This window comes from Clarias gariepinus, chromosome 25 (assembly GCF_024256425.1).
Source record: "Clarias gariepinus isolate MV-2021 ecotype Netherlands chromosome 25, CGAR_prim_01v2, whole genome shotgun sequence".
NCBI classification, from domain to species: Eukaryota; Metazoa; Chordata; class Actinopteri; order Siluriformes; family Clariidae; genus Clarias; species Clarias gariepinus.
Window position 1 is genome coordinate 6,508,179 of NC_071124.1, and position 20,452 is coordinate 6,528,630.

At 36.8% G+C, this 20,452-nt stretch overlaps 1 protein-coding gene across 1 annotated transcript in view; it reads right to left on the reverse strand.

Annotated features, from left to right (window-relative positions):
- Nucleotides 1-2,659, reverse strand: part of mms22l (MMS22-like, DNA repair protein) — a 29,000-nt gene extending 26,341 nt beyond the window's left edge. Inside the window, exon 1 of the mRNA XM_053486973.1 lies at nt 2,610-2,659. The gene's annotated coding sequence lies outside the window, so the exon portion shown is untranslated. The remainder of the gene's footprint in view (nt 1-2,609) is intronic.
- Nucleotides 2,660-20,452: the final 17,793 nt, after the last annotated feature.

The window sequence follows — 20,452 nt, forward strand, 5'->3', positions numbered from 1 at the left end:
GTTTTTCCTTGCCACTGTCGCCGTCACCCTTGGCTTGCTCATCAGAGACATTTCATTCATCATTCATTCATTTAATTATTATCTAGACACATTTTTCTCACACATACACACTTTCAAATATTTTCTTTTCTTAAAAAAAAAAAAAAAAAAAAAAATCTTTAATTTTTTTTTTGTGAAGCTGCTTTGGGACAATGACCATTGTTAAAAGCGCTATATAAATAAAATTGAATTGAATTGAATTGAATTAATTTTACACCGTGCCCCTTCACACACACCCTCCTCCTCTCGCCTTCATACACCTCCTCCCTACTCCTCCTTGCGCCTTCACATAAACACACTCTCTGCTCTACATAGAAACACTGCTCTGTCACGATTCTTTTCAAAGGTAAAGTGCAGGTTCATTTGTTTTTGTATTTTTACTTTTACAGTGATCATGTTAGCGTGCGCTTACGCAAGAGTTGCTTGCAATGTTCCTTGCAAAGTTTTTCGATAAAACAGTCTTTCCGTTAATATGTGTGTGTGTGTGTGTGTGTGTGTGTGTGAGAAAATCAAATGAGAGAGGAGGAAGTATTACTGTGTAAGACGAGAAGAGGGGAGGGGCTGATTCCTCCCTCCTCTTCTCTTACTTTGGCTACACACACACACACATAAATGGAAACACTTATCTGTCAGGATTTATTTTTACTTTTTTTAAAAGGTAATGTGCATGTTAATTTGTTTTATTTTTACTTTATATTTTGTATTCATTATTTTTATGTATTTATTCAAGTGTTTTGCAATACGAGCCCGCTTCTGGAACAAATTGTGCTTGTAATCCAAGGTTCCACTGTATTATTTTTTTTTATAATAATTATTATCTTTTTGATGATCTGAATTATTTAAGTGTGACAAATATGCCAATTTTATTTTTTGTCAGAAGGGGGATAATTCTTTTTTACAGCATCATACAAAACAAGTATGAGAAAAGTATAACATGTCATTCATGCAGTAGCTGCACCTCACTTTCATTTTTGACTATTTTCCTTTAACAGCACAAACCTTTATTCCTTACTTCAAAAAAAAGACAGGTTATGCAGTTTAAAAATTTCACAAAGCAGAACACGTCAAAGTCTCAGTTATAATTAAAAACTTAGATTAAAAAAAAGAATACTAATAATTAGACCATTATTTTTTGACATAACTGATCCCAATCCCTGCAATGAGCTTTTTTGTCCTATTCCAGTTATTATATTTAAAGCTGTATTAAACACACAGTCAGAAGTTCTGCCAACACATGAACAAAAGATGTCATGAATCCGACTTGGCTGTACAAAAGCTCACGTTGGAGGAAAAAAAAAAAGAAAAGAATTTTTTTTTTACTTTGGGCTTTGAAAGAAAGGCAGCTGATTGATTTTCACTCCATCCTGTGAGACATTTAGCTTGATTTCAGGCATTTTTTTGTAAACAAATGTCAAATTCTTACCCATGTATCCTTTTAATTCTAGGATTTACTAAAACACTGTTTAAAAAAAGGCTCTCATTGATTATTTGTCACGGTAGGAATAACATTAGCTATGACTTACAGCTTAGTAAAGAGAGATCTTATTACAAAGAAAGCACACTTTAAAACACTTTTTTGTTTGTTTGTTTGTTTTTACACACACACCAAAAAACTGCAGCCAAATTCTAACAAGCATCAAGCATGCTGTTACGAGGGTGAGTCAAAAATTATTCGCACTATATTTATATTAAGATTTGTGCTGCTGTCTCCCCAGTAACTGCTGTGCAGGTGTGAAAATGTTACAACAGTTCATTTGTGACTGCAGTGCAAGCAAATATGGATGCACCACATGTGATTTGCACAACAGAAGAGCAGCCTGCAGTGATTAAAATTTTTTTAGTGGTCTGAGGGTATACCAGGTGCCTCAGTGAAAAACTCACAGAGGAACATAAACAGAAGCGTGTGGATATCTGCAAACAACATTTAGACCAATAGTCCCATAAACAAATCATGTGATTTTGAAGACGGCTCTATTTGTTAATCTCAGATCATAACATAACGCATATATTCTGCTAATGTTTATAGACAATATCTGCTTATATCCCTGCTTAAATCCTTTTTTTCCATTTCATAGCATTACCTATTCTGTAGTTACAGCACATACTCACTGCATAGCCATGTTGCACAATATTTACTGTATATGTCTTTATTGATTAATTTCCACAAAATAAGTACTGTACAAGTTGAAGTGGGGGTAAATACTTATGCACTATATGAAAAACATACTGTACAGGCTACTTTTCCCTCACTTCTAGTACACTACACATTTTGGGATTCAAATGTCGACTGACTGCGTAAGCTCACTACACAGGGGATAAAATAAACAATTATTTCGCAAATAACAACAATAAATAATTCCGTTTTTACAGTTAATCAGTCTGAAACACAACTTAGCCGTTTGTGTAGTCAACGTTTATCCTAGCTAGCTTCTCGTCAACCAAACCGAAGGAAAACACGTCCATAACACGACATTTTACCCGCACTTTAACACACAGGTTAATACAGAGCTACTTTTATTAACATTAATGACGTATAACCTCAAAAACAACATGTAAATAACTAACCGTACCCTCAGTAGCGATGACAACGCACTGCTTTCATCCGAACACTGAAGTCTCGCGCGCTTCGGAAGCGCGCGCCCTGCGCATGCGTGTACAAGTATCGTAACCCAAACCAACATTTGTGATTGGTGCAAACGTTCCTTAGCGGGTTGAGCCGGAGCGCGCGCGTATGCAAATTTACGTCCCAACTTGGGCTTGTGATTCGCGTAAAGTTTTTAAAAGGGGCGTGGCATATCGCGGAAGAGTTGCGGGAACTTGCGGAGGGGGTGCTAATAGTAATGAGACAGAGAGATTATCTATTGATTTGTTTTATATTGAAATATGATTAAAATCGATTTAATAACTGTAATTACCATTTAGATACATTGATGGAAAGTCAAAGTTATTTTAACCTGTCTGTTTTTGCTGAAATAGTTGAAACAATTTTTTACTTAATTTTTCTCAATTTTCTTTCTTCTTCTTCTTCTTCTTATTGTTTACATAATTTATTTATACACATTTTTTATGCTTGTATTGTCACTCATCGCTTTCACTGCTTCAAACTGTAAACAGTGTCACAGGGACCCTGAAGCCCAACCCAGGAGACTTAGGACACAATGCAGCGTACACCCTGCACAGAGTGCCAGTTGTTTGCAAGGCACACACATACACATACACACACATTCACACACTATGGGCAACTTGAGAATGCCAATTAGCTTTTGGGGGGGGGGACCACATCTGGGGGGTGCCCAGAGGAAACCCGCCAAGCACAGAGAACATGCAAACTCCACGCACACAGACCTGAGACGGGAATTGAACACTCATCCCCGAGTGCTGCCTCTTTATGCCTGTATGTGTCTTGAAAAATGTCTCCCTCTGGCACCAATTCCTCTAGGTGACAAAGTGAAATAAGTTAATGCAGAATGTGCACTTTAAAAAAATGACCTACCTCAGAGGTCATGCATAATAATAACCTTCTTTTAAAAAGCAAATGTACAGTTAATACCATACAATAAGCCTACATAATGAGTCATATTTTTACGCTTGCCCTAAACGGCCTTCCCTTTGTGCTGCAATTCAGGACGGTCCCCTTTATCAGGCTTCTTCTTGATCAATTAAAGCGGTGAAAGGTTTTTCCCTGCGGCCCTTTCAGCGCTCGGCCCAGGAGGAATAGAGAGTTATCGTTCTTTCTGTGCGTGGTGGGGACAGGAATAAGTGGACTGTCTATAAAAATGGCCCTCTGCTTTATCAGCGTCCCTGTAGGGCTTTGGGTTCAGCACTTGATATTCGGCTTGTGGAACAAATAATCTATTCTTATTTCCCTCTCTTTCTCTCCATCTCTCTCTTTTTTGCCCTTGGCCTGTTGGATTAGTGAGCGTTCATCCAAGCTCAGCAGAAAAGAAAGCTCGGGTGAGATAGATGTGTTCAGCATGCGAGTGCTTCTTTTAACCCATATCCTTTTTGAGTTACTGCACATTGCAACTCTTAGCTTACTAATCATACTCAGCATTATTTTATCATAATGACTTAATGACTTGGTCTAATTGTATAAGATATGTTCATCAATCTGATTCTGACCCAAGGACATCTCGGTCTCTTAAAATCCTGTACTGACTTTGGATTGGGTGGAGAGTATATGTTTTATTTTTACTTTATATGAACTATGTCATTATTCCAAACAATATTTATATATAAAGTAATATAAGACAAACAGTGAGTATAATCCATCTGTATAATCTACAGTATATATACTGTATAATCTATACTGTATAAGTATATCTATATATTTATAATCTACAGTCTGGAAAAAAAAATAGGAAAGCACTACAATTTATTCCAGAAAACTTCTGGAATGGCATCAAAAAGAAGATGGAGGGTCACAAACCATCAAGCAAAGCTGAGCTGTTTGCTTTTTTCCAAAAAGAGTGGTATAACGATACCTAACAGAGATGTGAAAAACTGGTGGAGAGTATGCCAAAACACATGACAGCTGTAATTGCAAATCTTGAAAAAAATCTATATACAGTAAATATATATAGAAAGCACGCTTTGTGAAATATGTCTTGCTATCATACAGTATATCTTTTTTTCCCCGATTCTTCTCCCTAATTTAGTCGTGTCCAATTCCTCCCCGTCACTAGGGGGCTTCCACATTAAGGCTACTACTACCATTCAGCCAGGAGGGCCAAAGACTATCACATGTTTCCTTCCGATCCGCGTGATGCCAGCCGACCGCATCTTTTCTAACTGCTCGCTCACGCACCGTTAGGGGCGAAGTAACACACTTGGAGGACAGCGCTATCCGCTTCTTCCGCTTGCATGAGCTCACAGACGCACCTGATTGGCTGTAGAGCTGTGATTAATGTGGGAGCACGAAGTACCTCTCATCCCTCCCCTCTGAGAGAGCTCAGCCAATCAGCTCTCTCTAGGCCTTCGGCTGTGAGAGGTAACAGCATAACCCGGGGATCGAACCAGCGATGCCCGGATGATAGGGCGAGGACTTTACCACTGCGCCACTCGGAGGCCTAACCAGTATATCTTTTTTATAGAATTTTTACATACTTTACATTTTCAGAGTTTCGAAACTCTGACTCTCATAGGCGTGCATAATTTCTATGGAAAATCTATAAAAAAAAATTGTGAGTTCTGGTTAAATCTAACATGGTGTCACCAGTTAAATCTAACTCTCGGTCACCAGCATGAGTAAAAGTAGGTCTATACAGTCCACAGAACAGGAAAGAGGGGACAGCAGCTGCCTGCCAAAACCCACATTCAAAAACAGTCACAAAAGCACTTTCAAGAACCCAAGAAAGCACATCTGATAATATTACATCATCTTAAACAACACTTTGTCTCCTTAGTAAGTACTTCTAAGTTGTTCCGAATTGTCTCAGAACTTTCCGTCTTGTTCTGTTAACGGCTAACACAAGCTACAACGCTAACTAGCGCCTAACACAAGACTGAATCCCAAATCCCTCTTTAAGGGCACTGCCTGGTGTGTGGAATAAGAGATTGTAGATGCGTGCTGATATTCAGTACAGCAGCACTTCCTGTCATATGATATTGCTTAAATAAATGTTAAATGTTTTAGATTTTACAACCAAATCGCTTTTGATTCGATTTTAAATTTGCTACCTATCTGAATCTTTTGTTAAGATAATAATTTAAGACCAGACTATAATCAGGATCTTATAATCTTTACCAATCTCTGGAAATTGACCCAATTATCTTATTGCGTGGTCCATGCATAAAACATATTTTGCTAACACTTTTTTTTTTTTTTTTTGCATGAATTGTCACTACTGGTGTTAGGTTATTCTGATAGATTTTCTGTTTTTATTCGGAGGAACAGGAGCTACGTTTACCTTATCCACTAATAATCAGAATAATAACCCAATCCAAATCAAAATAGATTTGTCAGAAAAAGATGGGAAGTATTACCATGGACATCTATACTATAATTAACTTTTTGTTATTCTTTAATATTGTAGGCAGATTAAATGCTTTAGAGCGAGCAGAACCACTTTGTTTATATAAAAAAAATATATATTTTGCATAAACACTTTGAACATGTTAACTCTTCTACCGCTTATTCTGAACAGGTACAGAACAGTTATTCTGAACAGGTTCGCTGGAGCCTATCCCAGGGGACTCGGGGCACTAGGCAGGGCACACCCTGGACACGGTGTACTGTAAGATGTGTTCTCAAAACTTTTTCAAGGAAATGCAAAATGTTACAAAAATATCTCTGGACACACACTTTTGTACTAGGATTACGTCATTTCTGTATCTTTGATACATATATCGTACAGGGCATACACCATAGTATACATAGAATGGCAACTGACATATGCAGTCAAAGACGCATACTTGTGTGTGTGTGTGTGTGTGTGTGTGTGTGTGTGTGGAACAGCTGGCTCGTGCCTCACTCAGTGGGGCTTTGGTATGTGTTACCTCTGCGTGGAGGCTGTAATCATAAAGTCTATGGAGCATGATTCCCTTAGGGATTTAGACACACACACGCACACACACACGCAGCAGCCAAGTGACTGATTAGGGCAGACAATCTTAAATTGGCTGAAGGAGATGATGCTTTTCAGAGCCTCATGCGTCTGTGTGTTTGTGTCTCTCTCCTTTACGCTCTCTCTCTCTCTCTTCTCATACTCACATCCTGCTAATAATGGCTTTCACGCACTGTCGCTGATGAAATATTCATCAGTTCTCAGTCGTGATCCTTGAGCACAGACCAATCAGAACACGCCGGGGTCACGTGCGGAATGTTCACAAAGTCCTCTGAGAGTGGGTACAACTTGTAGAAATGTTGGTCCCAGTTAAAATGTGTGTGTGAGAGTGTGTGAATGAGTGGGTGGACGAGACGGTAAGTGCTTTAATACATCACATACAGTATATGACCTTTACCGCCATGCATTACACAAAAAGGCACACACACACACACACACCAGACAGAATCTTAACCGTTCTCAGGAGCCATTTATGCTAGTTTTGATTTAGTTAATATTCTGTTATCTTTAGCCGATGAATTCTAAATGAGATGTACTTTATTGCTAGCGGAAATGTTTTCGTACTGGAAAAATACAGAAAGAACTCAAACACTCATTGGTTCTTTCTGGTATTCTGCTCTTCTAAGAAACTTCAAGTTTCAACAAACTACAGATGAAAAAAATCTAGACTGTTTGTGTGTTTGTGTTTGTGTGTGTGTATGTGTGTGTGGGAGGAAAATCACCTCTGAGTAATCACCCTCATTACGTTCGCCCCTAATGAGTCCATATGGAGTTTTAGGATTTCATTATGCTGCTAAAACGCCGCCAGTGGCTTTACTGTGAGTTATTAGGTCTGAAACAATACAATAATCGTCACCTAGCATTACGGTTTTCATTCGTTTCTCATCAAAAGGCTTCGTCAAGTCGCTCAGTGATCACTAAGAGCTAAAAACATTCCTTTTTTCGCGCATAGTTCGCCGCCGCTCAGTGCAAATATCAAACTCGTGTGCAATTTATGGTAAAAAAAAAAAAACAGGTCCCGACTGCTTTCTTGTACAGTGACCTAAAATTGTCCCCATAACCATGAAGGGTGTTTAAGTCAAGTCAAACTGGGACTTTTAATAAAACTCCCTTCATTTCTTTATATAATCCGCTGCTACACTAATGCACTTATCCTTAACCTTATTGGATACCATCATGTTTTAACATTTGTTAGCCTGTTTAAGCTTCATATCTGACACACTGGCCTCCCAGGAATTCCCGAACATGTGGAAAAGGTTAAGTCAGGACTGTGTGGCAATAAATCCCGGGCCACCTCCTGTAATGTGCAAGTGATGTTATGAGTGTGTTTACAGTTTGTCTTAATATCCCTTATCTCCTTTTGTATTCCTGGCATCCATGATGCTAATAGGATTAATTAGGAGGAAATATTGCATGAAGATGGAATTTTTTGAGAAGACAGAATAGCAAGCTTGTAATCATGGAAGAATCCCTTTCTTCTTTTCCCTCTCTCTCTCTCCCTCTCTCTTTCTCTCACACACAACTTCCATGTCCTGTAGGTTCAGCTAAACCTTATTCCTTTTCTACACACATACACACACACACACACATATGCATACACATGCACAAGGTCGCCGCTCTGTGCAGATCTTTCACGCTCTTTTGGTTCTCTTTAGGCTCTTTAATCTCCTCCTTCTTTGTGACAGCAGACCCGTGACGAGCTGTCAATCAAACCATGAGACGACACAATGGGAGCGCCAGAGCATTCAGGAGCACGGAGGGAGGGTGTACACATGGCCTCTCTCTCTCTCTGTCCATCTGTCTGTCTGTCTGTCTATTACACACTCCCTCTCACCTTCTTGTCCATTCCACCTCATCACCATTTCTCTATTATTTTCTCTCTCCTACTATTGATAATAATAATTAATAACAGCTTTACCAATAATTATTTTAACGATTATACACAGGGATGTATAGTTTTATTTACATATTGTATTTAGAATACACAATTACTGAATACTCAAAGCCATTTTATTTGTATAAAATAGGGTTGTTGCAGTCTTATACAATTACCAGGGGTGTCAATATTTCTGCAAATCACAATCTGGATTCCATGAACAAATATGATTTGTTGCCTTAAGAAGTTTAGGATTTTAAGGCTATTGTTTGATGCTAACACCTTCTCCTTCTGCTCCCTTCCCTTATTTATCTTGTTCAAAAATGCTTAGGAAATTGACAATTTCTTCAAGTTCATTTGATTCTGTACCTGTTTTCTCTCTTTTTCAAGTGTTTCCATTGATAATTAATAATTAATAATTAACTTGTCCCTGACATTTTGTTATGGTCCTTTTCTTTCTTACTTCCTTATCAGTATAATTTTCCTTTATAACTTTATCTTGCAGTGCTCCTCAAGGTTTGGTTCTGGGTCCAATTCTTTTTACATTGTATTTTCTTCCTGTTAAACAGTTAGTAAATCCCCCGCATGAACACTATGGCCTTTAAAAAAAAAATTTGTGAATATTTGCATACATATTTATATTTTCATAAAATTATTTTTATTTGCTAAATACAATTTCATGCCCTTTTATGTAGTGTCCGTATTTTTTTTAAACTCTTTCAATGATCTTAATTTCCATTCAGATTAAACTTAGATTTAGATTTAGAGTCCAATTTAGATTTTTCATGATAAAGACATAAACCTGAAAAAGTGGATTATTCTAAAATGCTAAATTGTTAAGACATTGCAACATGAATTTCATATGGTTACGGACACTACAGATTTGTTTGGGGAAAAAATCCTTAATTTTGCACTGAATGCTTCAATTTAAGAAACAATCTTTACAGGTCATATGCTTCTGAAAAACTTATACCATTGTTAGTATCAATACTTATAAAGAAATATTAATAATTTGCATTTTAAATGATTATTGGTCAAAGCAAGATCGTATCTACCCAAAACGACTAAAGTTAGTAACCTAAAATTTTTAGGGAAGTAAGATTTGTCATTTCCATGTTGCATAAACTTTAGACAGACGTATTGTTTTATTTACATACTGTATATAGATCTAAAGAATCTAAAGAACACTGTGTTTTGGCTACTATTCAAATTCTAATTTTATTTGTCACGTACACAGTCATACACAGTATGATATGCCCGTGACCTTAAAATGTAGAAACAGTTAACAAGAAATAAATAGAACAACATCCAAAAACTTCCAAAAAAAAAAAAAGGAATATAAAAAAACTTTAAAAATCTATACAATCGATTTTCACAGAAGAAAATGGATGCTACCATGGATGATTCAAGATTCAAGATTCAAATAACTTTATTAATCCCAAAGGAAAATTGCTACAATGATCTATGATTACAATGATCTATGATCATTGTAATATAGATGTAACGTTATTGACTTTGAGATAATGTTGATTAAACAACTCAAAGATCACATTGAAACTACAGCTTCAAAAAACACAACCTTAAAAATTCAATTGTAACCTTTACTTGGAGCATTTATGTTGATCAACTATTCGCACAACGTCCAATCACATCCCTTACATTTCTAACAGTGAATTCGGATATAAGAATTCCCATCAGAGCATGTGTATCTCATGTTGGGCTTTCCATGTTTGTAAAATAAAATAAAGTAAATCCAAAAAATAAAATGCATGGGGACTTGCGAAGCAGCAAAAAACTACAGATCCTCTCTTGCCCATTCTCCCTCAACACACAAACCTTCAGACTAAAATGTTCAGCAGGGTCTCCTGATGGCTCCCAAGAACAATGGGGAACCATTTGGGATGTACGAATATTTGTTTGGGACCTGACACAAAACTGATTTTCCTATTGAATAGCTTTGGGCTCTTACAGTAAAAAACAAATTCCTAAAACCCACCAAAGACATCATGTTAAAGATTCCTCTCTCAAACAATCACATAGCCAAAGCTGTAGCTCTAATACACACTCACTGGACTCACACACAGCGTAAGTGCTTACACCTTGGGAGCCATTTGGGTTAAGAATGAGCTGTTTCCACTATTCCACTATATAAGAGATGCAACATTGTGCCTCTACTTCACAATTTCTCCAGGAATTGTCTTCCATTATGTTTATCATTTATTTTCTGGAAAGCACTTTGTGACATTTGTCTTGTGAAGCGTTGTACAAATCTGCAGCAGCTTCTGAACAAAGACAATACCAAGAACAATACACCTTTCCAGTGTTAGATTTGCTTCTGAAATTACTTCTAACTTAAAAAATAAGACTGTAAGACTGCAGTATTACAGACTTGTGATTAAAATCAAACAAACACAAAAACAGGGAATTAATCATGGGCAACTGCTAAACATTTAACCAGAGCTTAAGGTTTTAACAGACTGCAACACATCTCTCTTCTCCTATTCTTGAAATAGATCTGCTCTTCTACAAGGTCTGTTCTCTCTCTTTCTCTCTCTCTCTCTCTCTCTCTTTACTCTGTGTGTGTGTGTGTGTGTGTGTGTGTGTGTGTGTGTGTGTGTGCGCTCACGCACGCGCATGTACCACGTACCTCTGCAGTGAGCCTCCTGCAGAAACGTGATCACCAACACCTCACTTTCAATCTGCTGCTGGGAGAGAAAGAGACGTGAAAAGAATTTCAGATGGAGGAATATTCCTAATCTCTACCTCCTGCTTCTGTAACGTGGGTGTTGTTATCAAGGAGAGGAATTTTGCAGTACAGATTTGAAAAACAGGAAAACCTTCCTACTCTAACCTAACTAGTAGAAGCCTGAGGAAGACAAAGGCTAGTTTTGAGAATGCTCAAAAAATAAAATAAACCAAATAAATAAATAAATAAATAAATAGGCAAAAGAACAACAGCAAAAAAGAAACAGGGAGATTAAGAACCCAACATCAAAATAGAAAAAGCACATCAAGAGAAAGCAAATCCCAACCACAAAGCAAATTTTTGGAATAAAAAAGCCCAACAAAACATAACAGCAAAAGTAAGACAACATTCCAAAAAAAACTCCAAAACACAATAGCAACAAAAACAGCTAAATTAAACACACAATATCAAAATAAAAACTTCAAAGGAAAAACAAAAAACAAAAATACAGCTTCTAAAAAAGAAGATCAAAGAAAAATAAAAACACAACAACAAAATAATCAATCAAATAAAAACAAACAAACAAACATAAAAACAAACAAATAAATTGATTAATAAACATGCTAACCAAATAGCAAAACAAAACAGCAAAATCAAAAACATTTAAATTCAGTTCACTTTTATTTGGATAATTTATTTATTTTTAACAATTGTCTTTGTCACAAAGCAGCTTTACAGAATCAAAAGAAAATAATGGAAATGTTCACTAAAAGTGAGAAAATATGTATGAATTAAAATGATCAGATTGTCCCTGATGGGCAAGCCGAGGGCGACGGCGACGGTGGCAAGGAAAAACTCCCCAAAATGGTAATAGGAAGTAACCTTGAGAGGAACCAGACTCAACAGGGAACCCACTCATCTGGGTGATAACGGATAGCAGCGATGGATCAGCAGTCATAATGTGTATTACGCGGCTGGAAGTTCAATATAACAGATGATATGTTTAAGTTAATATGGAGTCCAGTTCATTATTGGAGGCTCAGGTACAAAGCTGTTGGAGTGACAGCAGTCGATCAAAGATCTGCACCAACCGAGTCCAGGATCGTCTCCATGGTAAAGTGGAACCATCCTCAGTCCCCACACGCACCCCAAGCAGACCACACGGGGCATCCAAGATCTCCAATCAGGAGCAGGGCACCAGGACGAGTCAGACAGGTCTAAAGGGCAGAGGATCACTGGTAGCTCTGGAACGACATGCCCAGCTAGATGAGGAGAGAAAGAGAGGGAGGGAGAGAAAAAAAGAGAAGGGGCGATTCAACAGTTAGGTATGGTCACAGTTACACAATGTATAAGGTATATTTAGTGTAAGCAGGGACTCTGGCAGGACTATGACAGCATAATTAAAAGTGAAAGCCAGAAGGACACACAGACATGAGCGCTCCCTGGGATGTAAAACGACCAATCACTTTACCATCAACAAACCTGAGTGATCAATGAGAGTGGGGAAGACTGCATCTAATGACATCCATGAGTCCCCCAGATCTGCTCCTTTACTCAAGGCAAATCTATCTTAATAGGTTTTAGGCCAGACTTATAAAATAGAGTTGTTAAAAATCATAACATCAAAATAAAGAAACACATCAAGAAAAAGCAAATCCCAAAAGCACAAACAAAGTTAAAACCACGACAGCAAAATCAAAAATGTAACAGAAAAAAATCTATTTCACAACAACAAAATTGAAAATTTAACAGTACAAAAAACCTTGCGAAATAAAAAATAAAAATAAATAAAAACACAAAAATAGAAAAGTTAGGACCCTATTCAACATCATATGCTCATTTCTGATTGGACATGTAAAATCAAAGTGCTGTAGTCAATTCATTTTAATTTTATGTTGTTTTTTTTATTTTTGCCATTTGTTATTGGTTTGTTAATTTTTTTTAATTGTTAAAGTGTACACAATGTAGTTACATCATTCTATATCTATCTATCTATCTATCTATCTATTGAATTTAATTCAGGCTTGATAACTCAGTCTCAAATGACTGTTTAGTGTTCAGAATTTTTTCCAAAATGTTATGAATAAACATGAAGTGACCGACCTCCAGAGCTGCACTTATGCTAATTAGATGCTAAAGTGGAAGTTAACCATCAGGACTGCAGAGAGAATTTAAATCTAGTACACTATACTGTAACACACACACACACACACACACACACTCCGGCTCTCAACGAATTAATTGTACAGTAGTCGAGTAGGCGGGGCTTCGTACTAGAAGATGCTGTTTCTGATATCATCCTCTCTTTTTTATTATCTTTTTCTCTGTCTTTCTCTTTATCTTCTTTCTTTTGTTCTTTGTCTGCTTTTCTATGTCTTTAACATCTCCACCGTATATATTTCTCACCTGTGACAGAAACTGAAATAAATCTGCTAAATTCTTAGTTTAAAACTTGTGTGTGTGTGTGTGTGTGTATGGAGCTGAGATGAATTCAAATGAGTTCTACAGGTCCCATAGAACAACTTCAAAGGTCTCTCCAGGGTATCTCTCTCTCTCTCCCTCTCTCTCGTTCTCTTTCTCTCTCTCTCTCTTTCTGCACACTACACAGATTATATCACAGTTCTTGCTGATTTCTTGCACAGTTGTTGCTGAATTTTGCTCATAATGGCAAAACTTGCATACCTTTTGTTAAAAACAAATTTAACATCTTTCTCTGTTCCACTGGAATTACACTCTCTAACCTGCTTCATCGTAAGCCGGTGTTGATGCAAGACATACAGTACATAGACAACGTCAAGAGAGCCGTGATCAGCTGTGATGATATTCAACACAACAGCATGACCATATAGGGAATAAATTAGAATCCCTTGTTCCACACATTAAGTAATGCCCTTGATTAGAGGTTAGGGAAGGATTTGGGATTCAGACTTGTGTTTGAGGCTAGTTATCACTGTATCTCACCATAGGCACCAATAAAACAACATGTAGGCAATTCAGAACGACGGAGACGCAATTACTAATGGGACAAACTGTTGTTTAAGATGGATAATGTTATCAGATCAGATGTTATCAGATGTGTTTTCTTGCTGAAAGTGCTTCCTCGATTGGCTTTGAATTTCGGTTTTAGCAGGCAGCTGCTCTACTGTAGATCTGGAGTGATACATATTGTTAAACATCCTAGTGCTGTTATGCTCTATATCAGCACTCGTGCAATGCCTCTCATCCAATCAGATTACTCTGGTGAAACGTCTAATGTATTGTGTAATGACACAGTAATGTGTGATCTGTGACTATATACTTTCGTATTTCACGTTGCTAAGTCTCAAATTTATTGGTGTTCAATTAGTGGATAATTTAATTGTGATTGCAAAACATTTCATTCTTATAATAAAGACATTAGAATAAAGTCTACTGTAAGAAACAGTGTGTGGAGTTTTGCAGGAAGTGTGTTGCAATGTGAATTGCAAAGTTCAAAGCAGATAAAAGTGTTTGCAATTTTGGTGCCTTTGTTTAAATCACAGCTACTTAGAACTTCAGGTTTTGATTCTTTTATCAAAGCAGTCCCTTTGAAACATGTATCAATATTTCCTTTAAAAAAGTTTAAGATCCAGAATTAAAAAAAACAAACTTCTTTTGAATTCTTGTGTTTCCCTGTATTATATTTTCCCCACAGTTTCCTCCTCAAGGTTCTTTTGCATGTCACTAAAAAGTATTGGCACCCTTGCCTGCACTCATGTCACTAACAGCCATTACACAACTCTTGTGGAAGCCTTAAGGAAGCGACATCACCATGATTATATTTACGTTAATCACCTTTATCACTCATCCCCACCTCACACCATCCAGAGAATCTATTTTACCTACTGTATGCAACTTTGTGTGAGTGTGTGTGTGTGTGTGTGTGTGTGTGTAAGAGCGAGAAAAAGAGAGTGAGAGAGATCCAAAGAGAGCCTGAAGCTTTGTGTGAGATGTGTGTGAGGAAGAGAAATAGATAAAAAAAGACAGTGATGGAGAGGCGGAGACTAAAAGAGGGAAGGAGTGTGTGAGTGTGTGTCAGAGAGAGGAAGATAAAGAGAGAGACAGAGAAAGATAGAGACAAGCAGAAAGAAAGATGCAAAGACAGAAAAAATAAAGACATAGGGAGAGAGAGAGAGAGAAAGAGAGAAAGAGAGAGAGAGAAAGTCTTTGTGAAGTGTATTGATTGAACTTTTTATTTTTTATAACTAAATTCCTTTTTTCTTTGACTGAGTTGTTTGATGTTGAGAGTATGATAAATCTCTCTCTCTCTCTCTCTCTCTCTCTCGGTATGAATAGAATGAAGAGAGACTTATATTATTTTGCTAAAACAATAATAAAACAACTGATTATTACAGTAACTGTCCAAACACCAGTGGTTTACGAGTGTGTTTATGTGCACCCCAGTTAGATATGCTGTATGTTATTATATTATTAGTTGATAGCAGATAGTTCCATCATGGTATGCTAAAGTGTTTGTTTGGCTAATATCAGTGCGCTGCTCAGTACGTTCAGGAAGCTTCGCTAATGTTGTTCAGAACGTGAAACTACAGGTACATGAATATGTTAGCGTTTGTAGAACAGCTACATCACCAGGACGAATGCTCACTCTAGTGAAGTCTGTTTATTTAATGAGCAATATAAAACACAACAACAACATTAGCAAAAACACAAGAATGGCAATTGTTTGAGCACAATAAAATAATGTAAACAATGTAATAAAAAGCACAATAAAATATTTAAGAAAAACACAAGGGCATAATAAAAAGCACAGCAACAAAATAAAAAAAAAGAAATATGAAAATACAAAACATTCACAAGCATCAACAAAACAGAAAATCACAATAGCAAAATTTAAAACACAACAAGATTGAGCACACAAAAAAAGAACAGGGGTCCGTTCTTCGTATGTCGCTAACTCAGTTAGCTGGATTTGATTGTTGTGGATTTGTCCTGATCTTGGATTGTTTTGTTCTTCGATCTCGCATTTGTTGTCATAGCAACATATCCGTAAGCTTGAACCTGCTCGGAAGCAGGTTTATTTCATGTAAACAGGATTTAGCCTGCGCTCCTGGCGGGTTATGATTCGCTGAAATGGCGAGATCACATCTAATTGGTTAAAGAGCACGACTGACTCACGTGGAAAAAGAAAAGTATATGCCCCCCTGCCATGGACTCAACTCCCCCCCCCCCACACACACATAATCGCTATCAAATATTATATATGAACATAAATTTATAGGTTTATTATTATCAAATATGATATTACTATTATAATAAACCCTAGGCAGGAGACAGCCGTCAAGACCATTAATACAAATTTTTCTATAATGTTTATTTTTTAAGACATTTATTTTTCAGGGGTTTGTCATAAAAATATGCAAATAAATATTTATATATATATATATATATATATATATATATATATATATATATATATATATATATATTAAAAATAAATATTTTATAATGATAAATTGGACGAAACTAATTTTATTATAAAATAAACAATATAAAAGTATACATGTTGTATTTGAAAAAATATTAATATTTTTATTTTTTCATATACAACATATTTATTTTCATGTTGCTTATTTTTATTTTATTGTCTCATGTAATTTGTAAACCATTAACCTATGAATTTATGTTCTAATATAATATTTGATAACGATTATGTAGGGGGGCAATCCATGGCAGGGGGGCATTTCAGCGCATAACACGTGTTACAAAAAAAAGTTGAGCCGCTCTTTTTCCATTTCGTCAACCAATCGGAGGGCTTGTGATCAGTGTTTCTACTGTCGATGCATATCGCCTTTTAAACCAACGCACGAGCGCGCAATAATCCTAGACAACTCAATCCAGCTATACTAATCATCAACAACAGGTGAGCTCGAAGAACCGAATTAGCCGGATCGAAATTAGCACGATGATCTCATCTTAGATGTGTCAGTTTATCTCGGATGTGTCAAGCGACGTACGAAGAACGGACCCCAGAACAGAAAATTTAAAAACACAGCAAAATCTAAAAAAGAAAAGAACAAAATCTTAAAAAAACAGCAAAATTTAAACACAACAACAAAATCTAAAACTCAACAACAAAACTGAGAACACAACAACAAAATCGAGAACATAACAACATAATCTAAAATAGGCAAAATGGAAACAATAACAAAATTCGCAAAGACAACTATTTTTTTTTTTTAACATGTTGAAATTTTATTAATGGTATTATTTTACAAAACAACAACAGGTAGACAGGTACAGTAAAACCATAGCGTTCTTTTACAGAAGGTTCTTTTACAGAAAACGTCTATGCAGACGTGGGCGGATAGCGCTTTCTGTCACTAAACACTCTGCTCACACACATAAGAAGGAATGTTTGTGCATGACACTCGCTAAAGTTCCCACAAAACAACTTCGACTACATTGGAAAATTCATACTGCAGTACGATTAATTTGAGTTCAAAAGATGAGACAAAACAGCACATAACTGTTATAGACTGCACACTATACATACATTCAGTGTGTGTGTGTGTGTGTGTGTTCAGCAGCAGGATCACTACACTTCATCAGATTAGAATGTGTAATCATGACACTTCCCGAGTGACACGCTGCGCCGGAGCTGGTATTCTTAATTTAGTGCTGTTCTGTTGTTCAGCAGGGTTGGAGGTGTGTGTGTGTGTGTGTGTGTGTGTGTGTGTGTGTGCACGCAAAGGAAGAGAATATTATATGCTTCTATTGAACTGTATGAAAGTGTAGATTTCTTCTTCTCTCACCCCCCCTACTGTTTTATCCATCCAGCGCTGTCACGGCGGGAGTGCAGCCAATCTGTCACAAGCTTACCTGCACGCACACACACACACACACACACACACACACTGACAGGCAGAAAATGGATGTAATAAAGATCGTTTCTACACGGTCTTCACATCCTTGATAAATAACCACCCACATAGAGAGAGAGAGAGAGAGAGAGAGAGAGAGAGTGCTTGAGATGGACATTGTGACATGGACAGCACATGATCATGTGATCCTACTCACATTCTGCTTACATTTTTCCCTAAGCGCACACTGCTAACCACCAACAGGATGTCCTAGCTAGAATATAAAACCATGATTGATAATAATAATGTGTTTTCAATAGAAACAACAAACACCTGGTTGAGATTAGAGATGTGCAATGAGGATGCAATAACCAAAGAAGGTGTGAGCTGGAGGTTTTGACATCCGTGCAGCCGAGTGATCGGTTAGAGTCACATCAAACAAAGATCCATACACAATGGGACTAAACAGCTGTGCAGCCTTAAGGAAACGACTTGTTAGCAAGACCAATCTGAAAATTTGCTAGGGAGCATAAAGATTGGACTTTGGAGCGATGCAAAATGGTCATGTGGTCTGATGAGTCCAGATTGAGCCTATTCCAAAGCAAGGGTGCTTCTGGGAGTATTCATTTAATTCATTCTATAAAGTGTTAACCGTATGAGGTCAGGCACTGATGTTGGACGAGAAACCCCGGCTCGCAATGTCCTAAGTCCCAGTTCATGTTAAAGGTGCTCTTATAGGGTTGAGCTCAAGGCTCTGTGTTAGGGCCAGTCAAGTTCTTCCAAACTCTGATTAAAACACCTTAAATCAATAATTAACAGGTTTGGCCAAATACTTCTGTCCATATACTTACAGTAGTGTATGTCTTTGAGGTAAATGTGGATGTGGGAGACAAACTAATACTTCAAATAAAATATACGCAACTGTTTTGACCATGTAATTGGGGTAACTGTGGGTTTATCATGACCGAAGCTGGGCACCGAGTGCAGCCCAATTTCATTCTTTGTGCTTCACTCTTCCTCTTTTATCCGAGCTTTTAGCGGGGAGAATATATAAGTAACCACTTCAGCAGTCTGTCTACAGTAATTACAATAATGCACTTTTTGGTGTCATATCAATACGATGGTCAGTACACCAATACACCAGGTCAGCCACTGATCGTGTCCCTTGCTGAAAGTGTGTATGACTGAAACTATTATCTACCATTTTAAAGGAACTCGGGTAAAAGATCTATCAGTGCTATCAATATGTGCTAAGAAGGACAGCTGGTTACTGTGATGAAACATACGTGAATCATCTTCGGCTGTTCACTGTGCACTTCAGTGCTCCTCTATATGGTCCTATTCATATGGAATTGTAAAACAACACACACCCACACACACACAAATGCATACAGTGCGGTAAAAAAGTATTTGCCCCTTCATGTTTTTTTTATTTGTTTGCATTCTTGTAACGCTTAAATTATTCAGATCATCAAACACATTTTAATTTTACTCAAAGATAACCCAAGTAAGTACAAAATTACATTTTTAAATGATGATTTAAAAAAAGCTGTCAAAACCTGCCTTGCTCTATGTCAAAAAGTAATTGCCCCTTAAACCCCTTAATAAGTGTTTGCACCATCTTTGGTGGCAACAACAGCAGTTGTTTTATGCATCTGCAATAACTGGCAATAAGTCTTTCACATCTCTGTGGAGAAATTTTGGCCCACTCTTCTATGCGGAATTCTTTTAATTCAACCACACTGGAGAGTTTTTGAGCAAGAACAGCCTGTTTAAGAAGAATCAAGATGTTTTTTGGCAAATATGAGACAAGCTTTTGTGTTCTTTTTGGTCTGCAGTAGCTTTGGGCTTGGAACTCTCCCATGGATACCCAGCCCTTTAGAAGGACTGTGGGTGATTTTGAAGGTTTTTTTTTTCTTTTTCCTTTCCAAATCAAATACAAATTCAAATTTTATTTGTCACATACGCAGTGATACACAGTACGATATGCAGTAAAATGCTTATACGACCACTCGTGACCTTAAAATCTAAATTATCAATAGAAATAAAAATTAATTAGGGAATGGAATAAAGAATAAAATAGAAAAAAGCTTCTTTCCAGAACAGAGAAAAACTGCTAAGAAAAGAACAAAATGAAAATATAAAATATGGTATATAAAAAATAATTTTTTTAAACTAGCAGTACAAAATACTAAATATACACAATGTTGGCTGTACAAATATGCAAAATGTGCAAGAGTGCGCAAAATGAATTTTTTTTTTTTTTGCTTTACAGCAATAATTTGAATATGACTTTTCCCCAAAACTGTATTTATAGTTCTATACTGCTTGGTCAAAAAAATTTTCAAATTATTGGGCAACATCAAGCAAAAAAAACAAAAACAAAAAAAAACTAAGGATATTTGAAATTACTGGACCTGGGTTAAGAATCCTTCGACAAGAAAGA